Source organism: Bos indicus x Bos taurus, chromosome 9 (assembly GCF_003369695.1).
Source record: "Bos indicus x Bos taurus breed Angus x Brahman F1 hybrid chromosome 9, Bos_hybrid_MaternalHap_v2.0, whole genome shotgun sequence".
NCBI lineage: Eukaryota > Metazoa > Chordata > Mammalia > Artiodactyla > Bovidae > Bos > Bos indicus x Bos taurus.
The window spans coordinates 87,660,410-87,685,433 of NC_040084.1; the positions used below are offsets into that span (position 1 = coordinate 87,660,410).

Genomic DNA, 25,024 nt, shown 5'->3' on the forward strand with positions numbered 1-25,024 from the left:
TCTTCCATCTCTTTCTCCACTAGTAGGGCTCTATTTTTAGCTTCAGCTCTCTGGTCTGATAGCCTCTCCTCACTGATAGTTTCAAGTATTTCAGCCTCTGGTGTGTAAATTGAGAAGGACCTAGCTGGTTTGTAGCTCTGAATCTCCTGAATATGAAGGTTAGTAAATGTTCAAATGGTGTGTGTGTGAAATTGACATGGAAAGCCAACTTGCCAGACTTCAGCTCGGCCAGAGGCTTGAGCTGTCTGCCAGGTTGGGTGCCTTCTAGATGAACACATAAGTAATTTCAGAAAAACTTGTATCAGTCAGGTCAGCAGTTAGATGATCTGTCCTTTTCAGAATAGGAAATAGTGGTCTTTTAGAGTGCCATAAAGTGTGATATTTTAAATTAGAAAGGAGTGAGGATAAAGAAATACACAGAATAACTTCCCGGCTATGGTTTTATCTAGAAGTTTGCAGTGGCCACTCAGTTTTGTATAGAGAATAACACAAAGAGAATTTATGGAGGACTTGTATTAGGTCCCAGGTGTTTTTCTAGGCCCTCTGTGTGCACTGATTCATTAGTCTTTACAACAACACATATGAACAGGGTGCTGTTATCCTCTCATCTTATAGATGAGGAAACTGGGAGACACAGCAAAATTAAAAGGCTTTCCCAAGCTCCGTAGCTGGTGGATGGCACTGGGTGGATGGCATGGACTCTGAGTCCGTGTTCTAACCACCAAACCTGCTTCTAACTCTGCAGTGTCCTGTGTAAGAAAACAGACAGAGGCCTCACAGCATGTGTCTGAATATTTAAAAGTCATGAATCAAGCTATTGAGTGTCTCTTTAAAATGTGTTCTACCCTCTTACCTTGACAACTGTTACATTCATAATGACCCAGAAAGGGAGGTTTGAACCGTGAATTCCCAGATCTCCCAGAGCTCAGAACTGATCAAAAGAACCTTGCCCTGGCCCAGGGCCTGCTTCCTTTGGCTGTTTACCTGTGATACCATCCTACCTGGTGAAGGGCATTGTGTCCACTTGCACGTCCAGTCTGTCCACACCCTCCGCCACCCCCTAACCGTGCCTCTGGCTCCAACCAAGGAAGCCAGACCTGGAAAGAGCTGGTTCATGCCTTGGAAGTGTCTGCGTATTTGATCAGGGGATGCTGGGGACTTGAAGTGTAGCCTAAAACCAGATGGAGACTTACCGGTCCTGGATGGGTAAGTCCACCTGGTACTCTGCAGGAAAATGCCTGTGGCAGGAGTAGCCCAGGGCTGTGACCCCTCTTACACAGTCTAAGCATAGTATCATTGAACAGCACAGCCTTTTGGATATAAACATAAATGTCTTTATAGATTCTAAAATGATTATGTTTATAGTTGTTTTCCATTTCATCTACTTGTACAGGTAGTTACATTTTCACCTAGGAATTTGATTATCCTGGAACTGCAAGGTTAACTCTGCATCAACATGTAAGGATTTCTGTTTTAAGACATTTTCATATCTCTCCCAAACCCTGATGGTTTTAAAGAGCATTTGATATCTGGCATAATGTCTACTTTGATAAGTATTGCAAGAGGACTTACTTGGTAAGTCATGTCAATTTTTCTCATCTTGCCCAGCATCAAGATAACATCAGTACTTCTAGTACAATTTGATTTACTTTGGAAATAAAAGCCCGTCGTTAATCTCGGATTACTGAAACCCCCACAGCAGCCTAGGCATAAACAGACTTGTACACGGGGGGCATCCCCTGGTGATCCTGACTGTCCATTCAGAAGGACTTTTCTTTTCCAGCATCAGTCTGCATTTTTTAAAAACTTATTTTTTTTTTTTTAATTGAAGGATAAAGGCTTTACAGAATTTTGTTGTTTTCTGTCAAACCTCAACATGTCTGTGTTTTAAAAAGTGGTTTCTGGCACATTACACTTTTTCATCTTCCCTTATTCCCTACCATCTTCATTCTGTAAATCAGTGGTTCTCAAAAATATTTTGATTGTGGCCCTAGAAAGAAATTCCCTTGCTTCCTGATACCTACACTGACACATGGATGGATGCAGAGATTCACAAAGACCAGTTAATGTTACCATGTACGCAAAAGAAAAATTACCAAGTCAATATAAAATGCATGCATGCGTGCCAAGTTGCTTCAGTCGTGTCTGACTCTTTGCGGCCCCATGGACTATAGCCTGCCAGGCTCCTCTGTCCATGGGACTCTCCAAGCAAGAGTACTAGACTGGGTTGCCATGCCCTCTTCCAGGGGATCTACCTGACCTAGGAATCGAACCCACATCTCTTAAGTCTCCTGCATTGGCAGGTAGGTTCTTTACCACTAGCACCATCTGGGAAGCCCCTAATACAAAATATGACTTTATTAATATTTAAATACAATATTCTATTTAATTTACCAGAATTTCTGGCTGTGACTCTCTAAATTAATTTCATCACACATTTGGGGGTTGTGACCTGCCATTAAAAATGTACTACTCCAGAAAGGGAAACATTTAAACATATTTAACAGACAAAGCTAAAATTTATTAAGTACTTTCTGTAACAGGTATGGTTCATGTAATCCTAGTAACAACCTCTGATAGTCCCATTTCGTAATCTTAGTAACAACCTCTGATATTCCCATTTAATGGATGTGGAAACTGAGGCTCAGAGAAGTCTAGAAGATGCCTGAGGCCCCTCAGCTGGGACACAGCAGAGCACGGCTGTGTCCAGAAAGCCAGACGTACCCTAACCACTGCTTCCTGAGATGGGACAGTACCTGACACTCTCTGTGAACCCCTGTAGGTTGCCTGCTCTCGGATGCAGCTGTGGTAATTTTTGGGTTGACTGATGTTGCATGTAGAGGGACACAGGTGTCGGTGGGTTTGTTCCTGGATCAGGCCTCTTCTTTTCAGTTCAGGTCCTTACTTTGTTCTCAACTCCCACTCTACAACATCAAATTAGCCTGCTTTGCTGGAAGGTAGAAACTGCTGTCTAGAAGATGGTTTGCGGATAATGTTCAGTTCAGTTCAGTTCAGTTCTCAGTCGTGTCCGACTCTTTGTGACCCCATGAATCGCAGCACGCCAGGCAGATAATGTGGTGAATCCCTATTTATGTAGCTATTTGAGAATGAATTGGATTTTCAACAAAACTGCTTAAAACAGATACCAAGGAGGAAGAGGGGATGGGATGAATTGGGAGATTGGGATTGACAAATATACCCTACTATGAAGTGGGTTGCCATTCCCTTCTCCAGGGGATCTTCCTGACCCAGGGGTCAAACCCGGGTCTCCCGTGTTGCAGGCAGATTCTTTACTGTCTGAGCCACCAGGGGAGCCCCTAACGTATAAAATAGACAACTAATGAGAACCTACTGTATAGCACGGGGAACTCTACTCAGTGCTCTGTGATCACCTAAATGGGAAGGAAATCCAAGGACAGGGGATATATGTATCCATGTAACTGGTTTCACTTTGCTGTGTAGCAGAAACTAACACAGCACTATAACACAACTATACTCCAACTAAAAAAAAAAAAGAGCTGCTTAAAGAAAACACCATAAACTCAGTCTGTAAAATATTATGGAATAAATTAAACACGTTTAAAATTCTATGAATAAAAGAATTCGAAATTGCCAAAGGCTGAAAAGAAAACTGTGCTTAACAAGTTCCCTTTGGAATAATGGTTAGGGAAATCTGACGTGGAGGCAGTGGGTAAAAGAATAAATGCTTTGAAGTGAGGTGAGCCTGAAAGCTACATTGGTCCCTGCACTGAGTAGTGCTGAGATGGGGCAACTTCCTTATTAATTTCTGAGCCCCACTTTCCCCTGTGTTTAAGGGAATCATCCTGGCCACTTGGCGGGGTCGTTTGGAGATCTGAATGGGTCAGACCATGGAGCTGGAACTTAGTTGGTGTAGTTTGAACCACGCATGCGTGCGTGCTCGGTCAGTCAGTTGTGTCTGACTCTCTGTGACCCCATGGACTGTAGCTCACCAGGCTCCTCTGTCCATGGGATTTTCCAGGCAAGAATACTGGGGTGAGTTGCCATTTCCTCTTCCAGGGGATCTTCCTGCTGCGTCTCCTCCATTGGAAGATGGACTCTTTACTACTGAGCCTCCTGGGAAGCCCCAGTTGGAACCATAACTAGCCATTAACTGTTGGTCATTCTCTATGATACAGGAGGGCAGAAGCGAGGAAGAAAATGAAGTCTTCACATCTAGTTGGTGGTAGAGTTTGGAGATGGATATGGGGTCAGAGGTGTTGGTGTGTCTTTGAACTTGAACATGAGCAAATATCATCCCCTTCCCTGTTTTTTCTAGCACCTTCCTTATTCTGGAAGTCCTTGTGAATTTTCATTTATGGGGAGAGAAGTTGCTGTTGTTCAGTCACTCAGTTGTGTTCGACTCTTTGCGACCCTATGGACTGCAGCATGCCAGGATCCTCTGTCCTCCACTGTCTCTCTGAGTTTGCTAAATTCATGTCCATTAAGTCGGTGATGCTACCTAGCCACCTCATCCTCTGCTGCCCCTGTCTCCCTTTGTCTTCAGTCTTTCCCATCTTCAGGGTCTTTGGCATCAACAGTTTGAAGGCATGGTTGATTTTAATTTTCTTCGTCTGTGTCCCTAGTAGGGCTCAAACATGAAGCACTAATGTGAATGAATGAAAAAGAATCGACCTTCAGAAAACTTTTGAAAAGTCATTGTTGTTTTAGTCCTGGATTATTTAGCGATGCTCCTTTATCATACTTCTGGCTATGGAAAAATACTAATCTAGGGTTTTGTTAAACAGTCATCCATATCAAACTCTTGCATCTTTACTGTTTGATTTCAACATTTTTGGATATACACCTACCTTCATTGACTTATTTGCTTGAAATAGGAACTTAAAGACTGCAAATAGCTGCAGCTAATTGATTTTTAAGCTTAGATTGAGAGAATTCTTTTGAAAATTGAACTTCTTCCTCCAGGGTCCTGTTCACTCTTTTCCTTTGCTTCTACTGTGTCCCTCACCACACTAACCTACCTGCTCTTCTCATCTCTGGCAACTGTTTGCTTCCAGTATCTTCTGTTTTTCTCCCACCATTGAAACAAGCTGGCTTCCTAGGGTACCCTTGCTCACCTCACAGCCGTCCTCTTTCTAGATGGAGAGCACAGTGGAGTCTGTTTCATTTTCCATGTGGTCTGCACACCATGTGCATGATTGCGTTTTGTAGTCCACTCTCCTGTCTCTTGTCTCCTGCACTTGGCTATTTCACACATTCACCTGGCTTTGCAAGGTACATTTCTTGTTACCTGAACTGCCCCTCGCAGCCTCCCGTGTTCAAGCCAGGCTAACTGCCCTCCCAAGCAGGCTCTTAACTACTCTCCTCTCTGGGCTGCTTTTTCAGCCTCCCCTTTTCACTCCAGCACACACACAAGTTGCAGTGTTTCTTTTTGTTACCAACAACCCCTACCACAAAAATGCTTTCCTTTTTCAATCCTGTACTTCCTTTGATGGTGGCCCTATCTTCTCCTTCCCTTACTGTTTTTCCAGATCTTTCTCCTCCATGACACCACTGTTTATCCATCACCATCTGATGTCAGCTTCTGCCACAGTTTCCCTGAGGATCTCTTTGCTTCTCAATCCAGTGGGTTTGTTTGGGTCTCTATTTCCTTGACCTTCTGAGGCCTTCGGTGCCCTTCTGCATTTCCTTGGGAACCCCTTTGCTCTAAGCAGATCTCTCCTGCGTTTCATCCTAATCACTAGTGACGCTTCCAGCCTCCTCTCTGCATTTTCTTCCTCTGCCTTCCTCTTCAGTGATGTCACACCAGGTCTGTCTTTGGGTCCCTACTCTATTCTCTCTATTTTTCTTCCCACTGCTACATCCTCTTTCTGGGTGATATGAATATTCCTGTGGTTTCAGTCACTGTTCACATACTGACAACTCTTCAATCTCCATTGTTAGCCCTGATCTGTTTTCGGAGTACCAGACATATTCAGATGCCTGGTGGGAGCCTCACCTTCAGCTGCTCTGAAGCTGAGTTTGTTGTCATCCTCTGCAAACCCGCCCTCTTCCTCAGTTGCCTCTGGATGGTGGGCACACTGTCGGCAGGTGTCCCAGCCAAAATCATACTGGCTCCCTTCTCTGACCTCTCCCTGTGGGTCACACCCAGCAGTCAGGAGACCTTGTTGATGCCTGCTCCTTCGAGCCCTGGAGTCTGACTGCGTGGCTTCTCACTGCCACCACTTTAGTCCAGCACCTTACAATGTCTCACCTGTATTATAGCACGAGACACTTTGGTCTCTTGTCACTCAAATTCCTGCTACTACGAGTATTAGTACTACTATGATCCCTCTACTAGTGCTGCTGGTATTACTACTTCTGCTACTCAAATAGCTCTCAGTCAAGGGCCAGGTGACGTATGCATTTTATCTCCAACAGCTGATCCTGGCAGTAACTTTATGGGGTGGGATGTATTATCTTCATTGCTTCGCATTATAGAGGAAGAAACTGAGGTCAGAGAAGTTGCTCCTTGTCCCAGTCCAAGGTCACGGTGACTCCCAAAGTCATATGGCCTCCATGCTGCCGTTGCTCCCATCAGCTGCTTGTCTCAAGTTCTTACTGCACACCGGATCCTTGCTGAGCTGGAGTTCAGTCCTTGCAGTAACTCGGGAAGGGAGGTCGAGAGACTGCAGTACAGAGATCTTGAGCCACAGGTCTCAGTCAGAGGCAATATCGTCTCAGGTAGGGAGGCTGGAGCAAAGCCCTGTCTCCAGTTCCTGGGATGGGGTCTTCTCCTCTGATCCCTCACCTCCAGCTCTCCCTCCCCACGGGAGTTTCAGAGCCCCATCCATGTGGCTAGAGTGTTTCCAAAATCCCAACCTGATCTAGTCACCCCCACAGCCTTTGGGGTACAGCTTAAGATAAAGCTCAGGGGTCCCCTCTCTGGTCCCATCTCTTGTCCCCACCCCACCCCTGCTTCTTCAACCAAGATCCCAGTGCAGGTGAGGTGGGAACCCCATCCCACTTGCTTTCTCCCTCTGCCAGGGTCACCTGTCTCTTCCTCCTCTTCCTCACCTGTCTACCTCTTACCTGTTCTCTTCCAGGAAGCCTCTGTGACAGGTGCTGTCCCTGGCAAGCTGGCCAACAGGCCTTTGCTGGCTTGTGCCTACCCGTATCTCAGCACCTTTCTGTAATCCTGTCCCCTGGCCTTGCTGCCAGCTTCGTAAGGGTGGACTCTTGTGGTCCCTGCAGCCTGGGTGGCCTCTTCATCCTGTCTGCACTCAGGGGTCCAGGACCTGGCTGTCAGGAGAGTGATGCACAAACTGGCCCTGTAGACCAGTTGGCAGCATCTTCTGGTGCCGTGCATTTCAAAAGTACATAGCCCAAATTAAGTGCATTAATGTAGTATGACTCTGCCTGTATTAAAAACCTGCTCTTCTTGGGACTTCCCTGGTGGTCCAGTTATTAAGACTCCTCGCTTCCACTGCAGGGGGCTCGGGTTCAATCCCTGGTCAGAGAACTCAGATCCCACATACAGCATGCAGCATGGCCAAAAAAAGAAAAAAAAAAACTTCTCTTCTATCATTGATGAAATTTTGATTCTTTTTCATGGTTATGAATTATATTCATGTAGGTTTTTGTTTTTTTTTTTCCTGGAAAATTCCCTGGGCAGAGGAGCCTGGCAGGCTACAGTCCATGGGGCCACAAAGAGTTGGACATGACTGAGCAACCCAGCACACAGTTTTTTGAAACTGTGAATTAAAAGAGTATCATGATGGAAAAAGGCATTAATGCCCGGGTCATAAAAGTCTTCAAAGGGAGTAATCACACATTACTGCCATTCTTCTCTGTAATTTTAATTTTTTATTATGTACAATAATATTACTTTGTTTGCACAGTAATTGTTCACTTCTTTGGGAGTGGAGATGCTTGCTGTACTGGGAAGAAGTGAGGGCTTTTCCAGCGGCAGATAACATTCAGAGCGACAGGCTCACACATGTCTTGATGGAACAAGGAATGAAAGCCAGGATTCCTGCCTCTGCTTAAAAGTTCAGGCCAATAAATTTTCACCAGGTTTTTCTTAGTCAGCACTGGCATTTTGGAAATCTGTTCCACTGCGTAAAAGCTGAGAAAAAAGGAGACCAGAGTGTGATTTGGTCTCTAAAGCATCACTTTATGGTTGAGGATAAAATGATCACAGAAGGATTTTTCCTTTTTGAAAGAATCCTTGGGGCAAACTGTGGAAAGACTTGTGGAGGGCAAGAATATTCATTTATTCATTCATTCCAACAGATATTTGCATAGGTGGGGAAAGAGGAATAGGACGCCATCATCCATTTAAATTAGGTAAGAGAGAAAGAGAAGGTAAAGGAACCCTATGCATTATAGGAGGAGAATGGAGGCATCCACATAATTGGAAGTCCTTTGATGGCAACAACTGTCTCCTGTTTGCAGTTGAATACGTGTTTTCAATACATTTCTTTACTGTCTTTTCATACTGCTTATGGGGTTCTTGAGGCAAGAACACTGAAATGGTTGCCATTCCCTTTTCCAGGGGACCACATTTTGTCAGAAGTCTCCACCCATCCATCTTGGGTGGCCCTGCACAGCATGGCTCATAGCTTCCTTGTTACACAAGGCTGTGATCCATGTGATAATTTTGATTAGTTTCTGTGATTGTGGTTTTCATTCTGGAGGCTGTAGAATTATAGTTCTTGCTTCTTCTGTCTGTCATAAGGGTGGTGTCATCTGCATATCTGAGATTATTGATATTTCTCCTGGCAGTCTTGATTCCAGCTTGTGCTTCATCCAGCCTGGCATTTCCCATGATGTACTCTGCATATAAGTTAAATAAGCAGGGTGACAATATACAGCCTTGACATACTCCTTTCCCAATTTTGAACCAGTTTTCTGCCACCCTTATGGCAGAAAGTGAAGAGAAACTAAAGAGCTTCTTGATGAAGGTAAAAGAGGAGAGTGAAAAAGCTGGCTTAAAACACAACATTTAAAAAGCCAAGATCATGGCACCAGGTCCCATCACTTCATGGCAAATAGATGGGGAAACAATGTAAACAGTGGCAGACTATTTTCTTGGGCTCCAAAATCACTGCACATGGTGACTGCAGCCATGAAATTAAAAGCCACTTGCCCTTTGGAAGGAAAGCTATGACAAACCTAGACAGCATATTAAAAAGCAGAGACACTACTTTGCTGACAAAGGTCTGTCTAGTCAAAGCTATGGTTTTTCCAGTAATCATGTATAGATGTTAGAGCTGGACCATAAAGAAGGCTGAGGCCTGAAGAATTGATGCTTTTGAACTGAGGGGTTGGAGAAGACTCTCGAGAGTCCCTTGGACTGAAAGAAGATCCAACCAGTCAATCCTGAATACTCATTGGAAGGACTGATGCTGAAGCTAAAGCTCTAATACTTTGACCACCTGATACAAAGAGCCGACTCATTGGAAAAGACCCTGATGATGGGAAAGATTCAGGGCAGGAGGAGAAGGGGACAACAGAGGATGAGATGGTTGGATGGCATCACTGCCTTAATGGACATGAGAGCAAACTCTGGGAGATAGTGAAAGACAGGGAAGCCTGACGTGATGCAGTTCATGGGATCACAGAGTCAGACACGACTTAACAACTGAACAACAGCAACAAATTTACTGCCTAGTGGTTGTGTCCTTCTTCCTTTACTGTAAGACTGTTTTCAGGAAGATTATCTTAAATTCATTGACATTACAATGTAAATGATTAAAAACATGTTATCTTTCATTTTAATAGGAAGTAAAGTCGTAAGTAAGAGAAAGTCATCATTTAATAACTGAACTTCAGGAATGAATAAACAGGGCAGGCTCTATCATTTACGGGCTGTGGGACCTTGTTGCAGTCTATGAAATCTATGACTCAAAATATGTTTCTAATATGATGTTGTGGGAATGACCTGGCCTCTATTCTAGTGGGTGGCCCGCTTACCAGCCAGACGACCTTGGCGACCTATCATATTCATGATAGGCTTTTGTTTTCAGGTTTTCTTTCCTCATCTTAAAAAAAGGGGGAGGAAGCCTAGGGCTTCCTTGACTGATCTTTCAGTTCAGTTCAGTTCAGTTCAGTTCAGTTGCTCAGTCATGTCCGACTCTTTGCGACCCCATGAATTGCAGCACACCAGGCCTCCCCGTCCATCACAAACTCCCGGATTTCACTCAGACTCACGTCCATCGAGTCGGTGATGCTATCCAGCCATCTCATCCTCTGTTGTCCCCTTCTCCTCCTGCCCCCAATCCCTCCCAGCATCAGAGTATTTTCCAATGAGTCAACTCTTCACATGAGGTGGCCAAAGAACTGGAGTTTCAGCTTTAGCATCATTCCTTCCAAAGAACACCCAAGACTGATCTCCTTTAGAATGGACTGGTTGGATCTCCTTGCAGTCCAAGGGACTCTCAAGAGTCTTCTCCAACACCACAGTTCAAAAGCATCAATTCTTCGGTGCTCAGCTTTCTTCACAGTCCAACTCTCACATCCATACATGACCACTGGAAAAACCATAGCCTTGACTAGATGGACCTTTGTTGGCAAAGTAATGTCTCTGCTTTTTAATATGCTATCTAGGTTGGTCATAATCTTTAGAGGTTCTATAATAAATCCAGATGTGCACTGGAGAAAAGGAGATTTATTAAAGGGAGGGTGATGCTGGAAGCAGTAATAGAGGGGCTTTCCTTTCAAGGCAAACCTGAGACAATTAGACTAGTTCACCCAAAGATCATCTGATTTCCATAGTCATTTCAGTAGCTAAAGTGAGTGTCTCCACCCTTCCCTTGCATAATCTCTTGTGTGATGTCACTTGGATGGAAAGATCAAATTGAGAAGGCTTTAAAAAAAAGAAAAACCCTCTTTCCCCCTCCAGTACTTTCCCCCTACCATTGACTTCCATGTTGAATTTGAAATCTAACGGTGCAGATACTCAGAGCTACTCTTATCTGCCTATTTTTTTTTTTGCATTTAATTGGGCTAACCTTTAAGAAGAGCTGGCATATCTGACTTAAGGCTTTTAGGCATATACTTTTTAATATTGGCTGTTAGGGACTTTTCCAGTTCTAATTATTTGTCCTTTATCTTGGCAGCTCATAATTAACTAATGGTGGTATTTATTTTAACTTGAGGATTTGTGTTGAGATATAAAATGAGCATTCGAGAGAGGAAAGTGTGGCAGATTTAGGAAATAAATTTTTAAAAAGGCGAGGAGCATAAATTAGCCTAAATAAGAGGCTGAAGAAATCTGTACTCAACAAATTAATTTTCACTGGGGAATTTATTCCTGGAATGTCACTTTATAGTTAGATTTAGAACTAACATGACAGGATAGAAAAATGAAATTAAGGTTTTTCATAGACAGTTCTGGTAGAAAGTGGAGAGCAGAACTGATTGCTCCTTATAATATTGGTTTATTTTGTTTTATGATAGAATCCATAAAGCCCCATCAGATAATCCCATTCAATCCATGCAAAAGCTCTGTGATGTAAGTAGTCATCTTATTTCTAAATGTGAAAATTGAGTCTCAGAGGGGCTTAGTAACATGCCCAAGTTTAAATTGCCAGTAAGAAGAACAAGACTCAGAAGCAGTTCTTGGAAACCGTGAACATTACTTTCACCTTCACCCCGTGGTCATTTCCATGTACTCTAGCATTTTTGACCAATACATCAGGCAAAACTTTTCTGCCAAATTTATTTTATATATTTTCAAATATTCTGCATCTTAGCTGAACAATTTATAGCATTCTGTTATTTTTCAGATGAATCATTTACCGGATTCAGCTGTTTCTTTTGAAAAATTCAAATCCATTAGTTTTCAAGTATATATCACAGTTAAGTGTATTACTTCTTTCGTTTTGCCAGGTTTGCACGAGTAGTTAGTATTGGGGTTCTTATGTTCTCCATTTATCCACTCAAATGGAGTTTTGAAGTAAAAAGTTGGAAACTCACTTTAAATAAACCATAGGATACAGAGTAGGTATTTTACCCTTCATATTTGAAAATTCCAAATATTATCTTTGATGTGAAGTAAAGAAATAATGCTTCTTCCAAACAAAATGTGAAAAATCCTAAATAATATCTTTTGCTTCTGCTAAGGAATATTTTTGTCCTGAGCTGCTGTGGTCAACCATCTGTTAATATCTTTTATGTTTTCTTTGTCAGTAGTATTACTTACAGAGCTGCTTTATTCATTTCTGCAAATATTAATTGAATCGAGTCTGTTTCAAGGCAAGCAGGTAAGGTGTTGCATTTTCAGACTGGTAAAGATGGCTTTCCTGTTCTCATGAGCTAATATTGCACATAACAGTTCTAATTAGTCAACTGGTTTTTCTCCTGTTTGTGATGGGGTGTGGCAGCTCTTTACCAAGTCAAAAGAAAATGAGTCATTGATTGGGTGTTAAAACATGATTATGCTTGCTATAATGATAACACTATAAATATTACAACTAAAAAAAATAACATGTACTATCTCTGGTAGACAAGTGTCTTTTGTTAAGCTAAAATATTCCATTTCTTCATCAAACCCAGATGGTTCCATATTTAGTAATCTTATGCCAGAAGCAGTTTTTATATGGATGGATGTTTAGATAATGAAAGTGTGTGTGTGTGTGTGTGTGTGTGTGCAGGTGTGTGTGTGTGTGTGTATCTAGGTAAACAGACCATCACCCAAACTAGCCTGAGACTTTAAAAGTATTTAGTTGACAGTCACGTCTCAAACTTCTAGACTATTCTCACGTTAAACTTCAGAGAGGGATAGTAGGATGCCTTTAATACGTGGAAGAGCTGTCAGTTGAGTTTACTCATTATTCTAAAGAGGAACTAGTTTATTTATCCTTGACACTGTACTATAAATTGCCTTGCTTAAAGCAATTTAGAGTAGTCAAGGAGGGCAAAGAATGAGATACGGAGAACATACAAAGCATGCAAAGTGCAATACAAATTCTCAAGCCAACCGTTATGAGTAAGACTCTATCGTACTCAGCTGCCTCTACGGTACCAGCTTGAGTTCTGAGCAGCCCTGGTGGGCGTGAGTGTGAGTAAGCAATACTCTTACCTCCTTTCAGGAGCCTCCATCCTGCTGCTCAAGGAGGGACTTACTTCTTCATTTTCAGCCTTTCCTTCAAAAGTGACAGAGCTGGACACTGAAAATCTGCGCATTTCATGGTATGGAAATGAAGCCTCAGTTAAGTGCCAGACACGCATACACAGAAGACTCTCCCTGTTGCTTCCTCTCTTTGCCCAGATCTAAGGTCCCCTGGACTGTGAAGAAGGCTGAGCGCCAAAGAATTGATGCCTTTGAACTGTGGTGTTGGAGAAGACTCTTGAGAATCCCTTGGACTGCAAGGAGATTAAACCTAAACTCAATCCTAAAGGAAATCAACCCTGAATATTCACTGGAAGGACTGATGCTAAAGCTCCAATATGTCGGCCACCTGATGTGAAGAGTCAAGTCTTTGGAAAAGACCCTGATGCTGGGAAAGCTTGAAGGCAGGAGGAGAAGGGGATGACAGAGGATGAGATGGTTGAATGGCATCACTGACTCGATGGACATGAGTCTGAGCATACTCTGGGAGATGGTGAAGGACAGGGAAGCCTGGCGTGCTGCAGTCCATGGGGTCGCAAAGAGTCAGATATGACAATGACTGAACTGGGCTGAACTCCATATACTCTGCAACCAGTTTTACCTATTAGCAACATCGTAAATTAGTATGGTACATTTGTTACAATTAATGAACCAATATCAATACATTATTTTAACTAGAATTCATACTTTATTCAGTTTCCTTAGTCTTTATACAGAGCCTTCTTTTCTGTTCCAGAATTCACCCAAGATACCACGTGACATCTAGTTGTCATGTCTCCTTAGATTCCTCTTGGCTATGGTAGTTTCTCAGGTGCTTCTCGTTTTTCATAACTTTGACAGTTGTGTGAGGTTCTGTTAGGTATTTTGTAGAACGCCCCTCAAATGGGACTTGTGTGATGTTTTTCTTATAATTAGACTGGGATTGTGAGTTTGGGGGAGGAAAATCGCAGAGGTGAAGGGTAGTTCTCATCACATCCTGTCAAGGGACTTCTTATCAACGGGACTTATCACTGTTGATGTTGATCTTGATCACCTGGCTGGCATAGTGTCTGCCAGGTTCTGTCACACCTAAGGAGGGGGGACTTGTGCTCCAACTCCTTGTATTTCTACATAAGTTAAATGGAATTCTTCTGTGTGGGACATTCATCTCCTTTCTCCCACTTGTTTATTTAGCCAATAATTTATTTAAATATATGTGGCCAGTACTTTGGCCACGTCATGCGAAGAGTTGACTCATTGGAAAAGACTCTGATGCTGGGAGGGATTGGGGGCAGGAGGAGAAGGGGACAACAGAGGATGAGATGGCTGGATGGCATCACCGACTCGATGGACGTGAGTCTGAGTGAACTCTGGGAGTTGGTGATGGACAGGGAGGCCTGGCGTGCTGCGATTCATGGGGTCGCAAAGAGTCGGACATGACTAAGCGACTGATCTGATCTGATCTGATGTGGGCTGTGCGTATTTATTATGTACTTTGGGTTAAAATTCATTTCTTCTGTATTTATTTTATTGCCTGAATTGTTCCAACTTTGGAAGCTGTTTCAATTGGCTCCTTTGTTTGTATGTTTGACATACTCCCATAATTGTATGTGTGCACGTGTGTTTGTGTGTGTTTAATACTTCTTTACTCTCTGGTTCTACAAGATATTCCAAGTTCATCTTGCGTATTTTTTGCCCTAGACATAGAATCAGCCATTTCTACAAGGAGATTTAGTTCTTTTTGTAGAAGAATGTTATTAGAAACCAAGACATGGATGTTAGGTGTGGCTACTGGGGTCATTGTTTCTAGGGTCTGTCAGCTGTCAGAGTGAAGAAAGGGATGTGTGCCTAACTATGGTATATACATATATCTGTAAATATTTCTACAGGTAACCAACCATCACTCTCTATATTAAGCCAAACATGAGTTCAAGGTGATGTCTCCCACTCTAATCCATTACCATGTGCCTTATTCTAGCCTCTTTCTCTTGCTCATCTGTAAATTTTTATTCCATCGATGAGAAACTTGAGGTTCCCACAACTTGCCATCCATTCACTTAATTGTGCCATTGTGGGGTACATATACAGCAGTTATCAGAATTGTAACCCATACCCCTGTGGGAAATAGCTTTATCAACTGGAGTGCAGTGTTTGTGCACAGTTCACTTTGCATTTAGTGTTATAGACTCTGCTCGTTTCCAGGTACTTAGGTCAGCACCTCCTCCCCATACCTCTTCCAGTGAGGTTGTTTCATACATTTGCAATATAGTTAGATTGATTTTGCCATATTCTGCATTCCATTTTGGGATTGCCCTAACTCTTAAGTGATTATATATTTTATTATTATTATTTTGGCCACAGCATGCAACTTGCGGGATCTTAGTTCCCTGACCAGGGATTGAACTTGTGCTTCCTGCAGTGGAAGCATGGAGTTCTAACCACTGGACAATCAAAGAATTCCCTTAAAAATTTTTCTTGAAACCTGCACATACTAAATTGTCCTTTGTGCTGTAAAGTACTTTGTGTTTTGACAAATACATGATGTCATGTATTCACCCTTACAGTATCCTATAGAATGGCTTCATAGTGCTGAAAAATCTCCTGTAATTTAGTCATTCAACCTTTCCTACTTCCCCCGGAGCTCCTGACAACCACTGATGTTTTCACCATTGCCACAGTTTTGTCTTTACTAGATATCACATAATTGGAACCATGTAGTATGTAGCCCTTTCAATCTGGCTTGTTTCACTTCAGTTCAGTCGCTCAGTTGTGTCTGACTCTTTGAGACCCCATGGACTGCAGCACAACAGGCTTCCCTGTCCTTCACCAACTCCTGGAGCTTACCCAAACTCATGTCCATCAAGTTGGTGATGCCATCCAATTATCTCATCTTCTGTCGTCCCCTCCTCCTACCTTCAATCTTTCCCAATGGCCAACAGATTAAAGCTTCAGCTTCAGTCCTTCCAATGAATATTTAGGATTGATTTCCTTTAGGATTGACTGATTTGATCTCCTTGCTGTCCAAGGGACTCTCAAGAGTCTTCTCTAATGCCACAGTTCAAAAGCATCAACTCTTCGGCACTCAGTGTCCGACTCTTTGTGACCCCATGGACTGTAGCCCACCAGGCTCCTCCGTTCATGGGATTCTCCAGGCAAGAATACTGGAGTGGGTTGCCATTTCCTTCTCCAGGGGATCTTCCTGACCCAGGGATCGAACCCAGGTCTCCCGCATTGCAGGCAGACACTTTAACCTCTGAGCCACCAGGGAAGCCCTCTTTATGGTTAGCAACATGTATTTAAGATTCATTTACATCTTTTCATGACTTGATAGCTCATTTCTTTTTATAGCTAAATAATATTCCTTGGGTACCACAATTTGTCCATTCAACTATTGAAGGGTATCTTGGTTGCTTCAAGTTATAAATAAATCTGGCATAGACATTTGCTCACAGGCTCTTGAGTGGATATAAACTTAAATTTGGATAAATAAGCCAGATGTAGTTTGAATGCTATGAGATAAGGATAGTAGGGACACAGCAATGAACCAGAAAGACGAAGTCCTTGTGCTCCAGAACCAAATACCCGAGAGTAAAACAAAATGGTTTCAGCTCGTGAGAAGTGCTGTGGAAGAAATAAAACAGACTAATGGAATAAAGAATGAATGAGTGTGCCTAGTTTGCTGGTACCAGGGGCGGCCTCTCTGACGAAGTTCATTGCATTTGAACCAGGACCTACGCAATGAGAGTTGACATCAGCTACGCAAAGACAAGAGAGGATGAGTTTTTCTGCAGTAGGATTCAGTTAATGCTGAGACCCCGAGGCAGGATGGACCTTGACATAATCAAGGGACTAGAGACAGAAAAAACTGTGAGATGAGATCATGAGTGAGAGCATTAAAAAAAAAAACTTTCTCTTGTAGTATAACAGAGAGGGCACACAAATCCTAAGTGTATGGGTTGATGAATTGTCTCAAATTGAGTCTACCACGATTCATCCAGATCAAGAAACGAAACATTGATAGTACCACACGAGTCCCTGTTGTACCCTCTTTCCATTGTTAGTATACTCCACACCCTCTCCTGCAAGGGTGATTGCCTTATTAAATAACTGATTGCCTTTTTAAATAACTTTTTTGTCTTTTGTTCAGCATTGTGTTAAACACATCCAAGTCATTGCACACCATTGAGGTTTATCCATTTGAATTGCTGTACAGTGTTCAGTCTATGAATACATCACAGTTGTTTTTTAATGTGTTCTGCTTTTGATGGGCATTGGGGAGGTTTCCAGTTTGGAACTATTCTGAAGTGAACTGCTGTGAACATTATTGCATGTGTCTTTTGGTGAACATATGTCTGCATTTTTGTTGGGTGGTATACACGGCAGTGAAATTGCTGGCTTACAGGGCATACCTATGCTCAGCTTTGCTAGATATTCTCAGACAATTTTCCAAAGTAATGACAGTGACTTACATTCCCACTAGAGTATCTGAGAGTTCCAGTTGTTTCACATCCTTGCCATCACTTGGTATTTCTTCTCTTTCATTTTAACTATCTGTTAGGTATACAGTGTTTTCACATTGTGGTTTTATCTGCATTTATCATGAAGTTCAGTCCTTTTTTATGTTTATTGACCCTCAGGGTATTCTCTTTGTGAAGTACCTGTTCAACTCTTTTGCCTGTTAAAAAATAAACTTTTGATTGAGTTGTCTTACTGATTTTTATACATCCTGGATACTAATCTTTTATGCATCCTAGATGTCACTCATTTGTCAGAAATATGTAGTGTATGTATTTTCTCCCCTTTGTAAGTTGCCTTTTCCACTCTTGTAATGTCTAAGTGTTTTTTGATGAACAGAAGTTCTTAATGTTGATATTGTCCCGTTTACCAGTTTTTTCATTTATACTTAGTGTATTTTGCATCCTGTTTAAGAAATCTTTGTCTGCCCCAAAGTCATGAAGATGTTCTCCAATGTTATCTTTTGGATCCTTCATTGTTTTAGTTTTTAGAATTAGATCTATAATCTACCTGAAATTGATGGTATACTATAGACCTCAAGATTCATTTTTTTTCCCTTGGGGACATCCAGTTGACCCAGCACCATTCATTGAAAAGCTCATCCTCTTCTCTACCATGCTATAGTCGAGAAACAAGGACCTTGTGTGTGGGGGGTGCTATTTTAGATTCTGATAGTGTGTTTTCTTCCTGGGTGGGATCTTCCCATTGTGCTTACTATACTCTGTCTTCCATTCCTGGCACAATGGCCTACACACCAGAAATGATCAGTAGGTATCAGCTGATTGATGGTCAGGTCTGAACTTGCCTTTTCAGCAAGAGTATGTGAAATCCCTAGGTTCAGACTCAAAGAGAAGGTTCCCAGATTTGATTTTAGAGAAGACTTGCCTTGACAACTTGATTGTATTTCTTCAACAGGTCCAAATATGGTTTTAGACAAGTCCTATTGGCCACAGTCCTAAGAAAGGCCAGTGAGCTTCAGACTAGTCAATAGGACTTGGAGAAGGCAATGGCACCCCACTCCAGTACTCTTGCCTGGCAAATCCCATGGACAGAGGACCCTGGTAGGCTGCGGTCCATGGGGTCACGAAGAGTCAGACACAACTGAGCGACTTCACTTTCACTTTTCACTTTTATGCGTTGGAGAAGGAAATGGAAACCCACTCCAGTGTTCTTGCCTGGAGAATCCCAGGGACGGGGGAGCCTGGTGGGCTGCCATCTATGGGGTCACACAGAGTCGGACATGACTGAAGTGACTTAGCAGCAGCAGCAGCAGCAGTAAATAGGACTTTGTCTATTCAACCATCCAGTCATCCACCCAATTAATATTTGTTATGAGCCTACTGTGTGTCAGGCCTGAAGTAGAACTATGAAATTATGGGATTCTTTCCAGAGTTTCTGTTTTTTATTTTAGAGCATTTGTTGTTTCTTTCTTTATAAGTTAAATGTTCCAGTGTGAGGAGGGTAATTTTTGGAATTTTCTATTTCTGGGGTAGCTTTGTTGTTCTATTATAGTTATTTAAAATTTTTTTGTGTGTGTGACAGTTTGGGTAAACAGGCCACAAGCCTATGAATTAGAGCTTTTATGTTGCTATCAGAATATTTTAAAACAAAACCCTACAGAAGAAAAGAGAGTAAACAAAAATGTTTTAGAGCCCATTATTTCATCCAGTCAATTTAGTGAGCGGTGAAATATATTTCTTATTTTCAGAATTCAGTGCCAGTGCAAAGACCACATTCAGAGGAGTAGAGACGTGCCTTTTCAGGAGGTTGGCAGTGTGCCTAGGAGGGGGAGTTGGTGTTGCACAGCAGGTGGGTCTCATGCTAGTGCCCCTCCCTGTCCGCTGGCGATCTGTCAGCTGATGGCTTCTCTGTGGCCACCATCTTGCTCCATTATGCTGGGGCTGCGGTTCATGTCCCAGGGCCTCTTTGCCCCTTGCCTCCCTCCTCCAGGGATGTGAATGAGGTGGAGTGTGTTCAACAGATGCTGGAAGCTAGAGCCAGTTCACTCCCTCCACCCCGCCCCGCCCCGCAGTAGCTGCTGGAAGGTGGGGCCGCCTCTGCCAGTGTTTTCTTGGCCACTGCTCCTGTTTCTGGTGGTTTCCAGTTCCAGCTGCTCAGAGCCCTTTGTGGACACTGGGACAGGCAGCCCTGGGGCTGGGCCAGGGCTGGCTCTGTCCTCTGCTTCAGGAAAGAGACAGAAACTGGCCAGAGAACTGGGTGTCCATGCTCTCGACTATCACTTACATACAGGGCTTTGATTCCCTCTGTTATGTAGTGACCGCTGGCTTTTTATTTTTTTTTGGTTTGTCTCCATTGAATGTTTTTACCTACTGAGTGAAACCTTACCTCTCTGGAGGTCACTCATTTGGAATACAGAGATGGACCAGAAGAAAGCAGAGTAGATTTGGGAAGCAAAGGAGCTGCCCTGGAGAGTCTGTTCTTTCTTCTTTGGAGGAGCTTGTTTCCTCTTCCTTTAGCCACCGTTCTAACAAGCTTGATTTCTTAGTTCATTCTGATTTAGAAGCCACAAAGTAGGCTGCTAGATGTAAGTACTGGGAGATCATCTCGAAGTGACAGCTGACAGCCTGACAGTAGGGGGCTGACAGGGAAGCTATAAAAAGCTCAGGAGATTGTTGCCATCTTCCCAGAAGACAAAGGACTGTGTGCGTGTCGGTGGCCTGGAGGGTGGCCACGCAACGCATAGGACGTCTGACCTGAGTTATCAAGAAAATGTTCAATGCCATCCGTAGCCTCTGCCTCAGAAGGCAGGTGCATTTAGAGCGAATTTTAGAAAAAGAGTGTCAGTATTGGTTATCTGAAATAATTTGCTTACACATGTAGAGCCACTGTTTTCCTCAGGACAGTAAATAGATAAAATACTCCTCTTTCTCTCTCTGTCTTCGGGTCTCTCCCCCTCCATCCTCCCCTCTTCCTTAGCCCCCTTCTTGCCTTCTTCCCGCCCTTTCTCTGCCCCCTTCCTCTCCCCTTGTCTTCCTCCTCCCGTCTCCTCTTTCTGCTTCCTCTTCCCTTCCACACTCTCTCTCCCCATCACCTTACCCTACCCCCCAACACAGTTTGGATGGACAGAACTGCAAAGATAGCATTAATTTTTCTCATATCCACATTCACTCAGCTTCCTCTGATGCTAACATCTTGTAATCTAGTACATATAGCCAAACTAAGAAATCAACCTCAGTGTAATATTAATACTGTTAGCTAAACTACAGTCTTTATTCAGATTTCCTTGTTCTTCTTGTTGTTTTCCCCCTAGATTAGGTTCTTTTTCTCTTCCAAGACCTAATCTAGACTATTTCACTGTATTTAGTGGAATTTGTTTTTGACTTCTCTTCCACCAGGAGGAGCCACCAGGGAAGCCCATAGAGGATGAGGTGGTTGGATGGCATCACCAACTCAATGGACATGAGTTTGAGCAAACTCTGGGAGATAGTAAAGGACAGGGGAACCTGGTGTGCTTCAGTTCATGGGGTCGCAAAGAGTCGGACACAACTGAGCGAGTAACACACACACACACACTCTACCCAACTCATCTTAGTATTTATAAGCCAGTCAAAAATAAATGTGATAGCATTGCTCAGCTGGCACTTCCCATCTGCTGCCTGTGGTGTGGTTTCTTATGTATATGTATCTTATCTTCCTAATTTGTCTCTAAGCTCCTAGAGGGTAGGAACTTTGGTTCATAAGATACTGTGTCCTCCAAAACGTCCAGCAAATGTTCTCTGTGGAATAGATGTGTTTTAATAAGTAAGTGTGATTTCCTGGAATGTCACGTGATGATAAATAATGAAGGATTTGTCTTTTTGGTCTCATGCTACTTGAAACATACCATGAATGGTTTGAATGTTGCTAATGGTGCTACTATGGCATTTAATCCCTATTGAGCAAATAATAAAACCCAAACAACATTGAGCCTTCTTCATATTAACTCTTTATCCTCTTAACAAACCTATGAGGTGTGAGAGCATGCTAAGTCACTTCAGTCGTGTCCGACTCTGCGACCCCATGGATTGTAGCCCACCAGGCTCCTTTGTCCTAGGGATTCTCCAAACGAGAATACTGGAGTGGGTTGCCATGCCCTCCTACATGGGACCTTCCCAGCCCAGGGATGGCACTTGTGTCTCTTATGCCTCCTGCATCGGCAGGCAGGTTTTTACCACTAGTACCACTTGGGAAGCCCCTGGATACTGTCACTGGTCCCATTTTTAAAGAGGTGGAAACCAGGCACAGAGAGACTCCGTAACTTACCTAGGGCTGCAGAACAGCTGGTGGGGTGGGAAGGATTGTCCCCTGTGGATTTCTTGGATCTGATTCACTGGGGTCCTTGCCAGCAGGCGTCACAGAACCCACCTCCTCTTTTCGTGAGATCAGAGTGATCTTGTACTAAGGATACAGAACTTGATATGTTGAGCATATTTTGGAGAAAGTGAGTTTGTTTATATTGTGGGTCTTTATAAACATTTAACTCCTCTCTCTTCATGACTGCACAGTAATTTCCGTGTAAAACATTACTTCAACCATAAAAAGCACAAATAAAGGTGAGCTCCCTAGCTTGGCATTTGTGGGCATTTCTCACTGCAAGGAAGTCACTGACATTTCTGGGTGGCGGTTTGGTCCCCCGACAGGAATGCAGGCAGTTACCAGAGCTCTCACTTCGTGCAGTTTGTTTGTTCTAACGCTTAATCATTTTACAGCATCCAAACCCTGCGTTACTGGGTAACCATAACACACAGCTTTTGACTCTACGAGGTTGCAGGCTGATTGTTTATTTCAGCAGAAATGGTTAAAGTAAAACTCAGAGGTCTTACCACTGGTGTGTTTGGGAAGAGCCGTTTGTACCACAGGTTCAAAAAAAAGAAAAATACTTGTGGTATTTTAATCACCATTTGGTTTACTCCAGTGGGTCCTGAGCTTTCTGAAGTTCTCCCTTTGATAACAGGATTTCTAAACCATCCACATGTAAGTCACTAGTTACTCTAAGAAAGAATTTAAAACCCCTCTGGAAATGTGTGGAGCTCTAGCCTGTCACAGCCTGTGGGGGTCCCGCCCTTTCTTGTGGGTTTATCCTTTGATTGGGTTACCTGGTTTGAGGGTGGCGGGGAGAAGAGTTCTCGTGACTGGGATGAAACCTTGCTGGACACCGCTAGGTGGTGGAATGTGGGGCTGGGGTATGACGCTGACAGTCACTTGCTGACTGGTCTGGATAAGCCACCCTGGAGGCTGTCTTCATCTCTAAGGGGCACCCATGCTAAGGCGCTTCAGTTGTGTCTGACTCTTTGTGACCCCAAGGTCTGTAACCTGCTAGGCTCCTCTGTCCCTGGAATTCTCCAGGTAAGAATATAGGAGTAGGTTGCCATTTCCTTCTCTAGGGTATCTTCCTGACCCAGGGATCAAACTGGGGTCTCCTGCATTGCAGGCAGATTCTTTACCATCTGAGCCACCTTGGGAAGTCCCAAGGGGCACCCATGGCCTCCTTGAGTTACAAAACCAGGAATGGTTCCTAAAAATCAAGCTTGGGAAATTCCCTGGAAGCCTTGTAGTTAGGACTCTGTGCTTCCTCTATTGCAGGGGCCCCAGGTTTGATCCCTGGTCAAAGAACTAAGATCTCATGTGCCACTTGGGGTGGCTCCCCCCTCCCCCCAAAAAAAATCAAGGATAAAGAAGGATAATTATGGTACAGTTTGTATCTGACTCCCTTGGAAAAGGAACCTCTTGTCTTGTTTCCTGTTTCGAGACAGTATCTTTGGTTTAAACTGAACTTTCCCCTTGATTATCAGTCTTAGTGCCAAAGGGATGACAGAAAAGTAGCATCCTGTTTCCGTCGGTGCAGACACTTAAAGTACCAAGTTCAGGCTGCATAAATGCAAGAACTTCCTTAGCTCTTGTGAAGGAGTTGTTCCTTGTCTAATTTGTGCTCTGCTTTCTATGGCTATTTCAGAGGATTAGTGGGTTGGTGCCGTGGGAGCCAGTAGAGCTCTTATGATCATCTTCAGCTAGTCCACATTTAAACAAAAGTTTTTTGGGTCAGGGAAGTGAGATTTTTCTTTCAAGCCATTCTTGGTGGTGAGGCGCATGTCAGGCAGGTCCCTGCCACTGTGCAGGTGTCTGGGTTCAGCAGAGGACTTGGAGGGGAGTCTGAATCGTGAGAATCGTGTTCGCTGTGTGGGGGACCCTGGGGGTGAGGCAGTGGGTTTTACACTGACTAATGAGGCCCCTCAAAGAAGTGAGATGAAAGAGCTGCAGGAATTTTTTAAGGTGAGTGCCACCCCAGGCAAGTGACCCAGCCGCACCATGTGTCAGCTGCCCCGTCTCTCTACTGTCTGGCTTCCCAAGTCCCTGACTCCACGTCCTGTTTGCTGCCTTCCTTTTTACCAGGAATTCTAATATCCGTGTTCCCAGCCTGCAAACGTGACCCTAGTTCCTGACAGATGACTTGCTGGGTTTTCTTGCAGATGTTTTGGGCCCTCTGGTGCCCTCTGAACACAGTTAAGCACCGTCTTGCTGGTCAGCAGAGAGAACTCAGGCCGTGTCCTTGCACTGTGGACTGGCCGAGGGGGAAGTGCTTTCAGGAGAAGCATCTGGACAGTCTAGAGAGACTAAGATGCACCGCTGTGTACCCGTTGTTTCTGCAAAGGGATCTGGGGAGAAGAGAAGGAAACCAAAGTGGTAGTTTGGGTCCACATGTGGGTCTTAGTGGCACTTTAAGGTCAAGTCTATATTGGGAAGGGAACTATCTTGGTAGATAAGAGGTAAAAATCCTTGCCGTGTGACCGAGGCCTGGACCCTGTCTGCTGACAGCAAAGAAGGGAAACCGGGTCATGTGAGGTGTGTCCGAGGGCCTATCAGGAGATGCAGTGATTCCACTGTAGGGATGGGGTAGCCCCCGTGATGCCTTCTTCTTTCCATCCTGCTGCGTATCTTCTTCTATAGATGAAGGCAGAGGCTGGGTGAGGCAGTTACTGTAATTGGACCAATTGGACCTACATCCAAACACCAGCAGCCAGGGTGGCCCAGTGACCCTCCCAGCAGGTAGATGGGACAGACCTCATCGTCAAGGCCCTGTCTTGGATGAGGAAGGTGGGCTTCTCTTGGCTGTCTGTGTCCTTCCTCTTTGCTCCTGGCCTCGGCTGTGGGATGAACTTTGTTCAGTTGCTCATTGGTTTAAGGTTTTATCTCGGTCATAACACACTTTCCCCACAAGGCTGTGGGTTGTGACACCATCTCCCAGCAGGGTTCCTGTGTGTGCCCTGGTACTTGGGGCTCCACGCCGCCACCCACTATGGGAATTATTTAAGGTAGGTGCCACCCCAGGCCAGTGATCGGGCCACACCCTGCGTGTCATTTGTCCTGTCCCTCTACCTTCTGGTTTCCCAAGTTCCTGACTCCACGTCCTGTTTGCTGCCTTCCTGTCACCAGAAATTCTGGTATCTGTGTTCCCAG

The 25,024-nt window shown here is 43.7% G+C and overlaps 1 protein-coding gene across 1 annotated transcript in view; it reads left to right on the top strand.

Moving 5' to 3' along the window:
* The window catches only part of PPP1R14C (protein phosphatase 1 regulatory inhibitor subunit 14C), a 91,212-nt gene that overhangs the window by 2,868 nt on the left and 63,320 nt on the right, over positions 1-25,024 (top strand). The window lies entirely within an intron of this gene.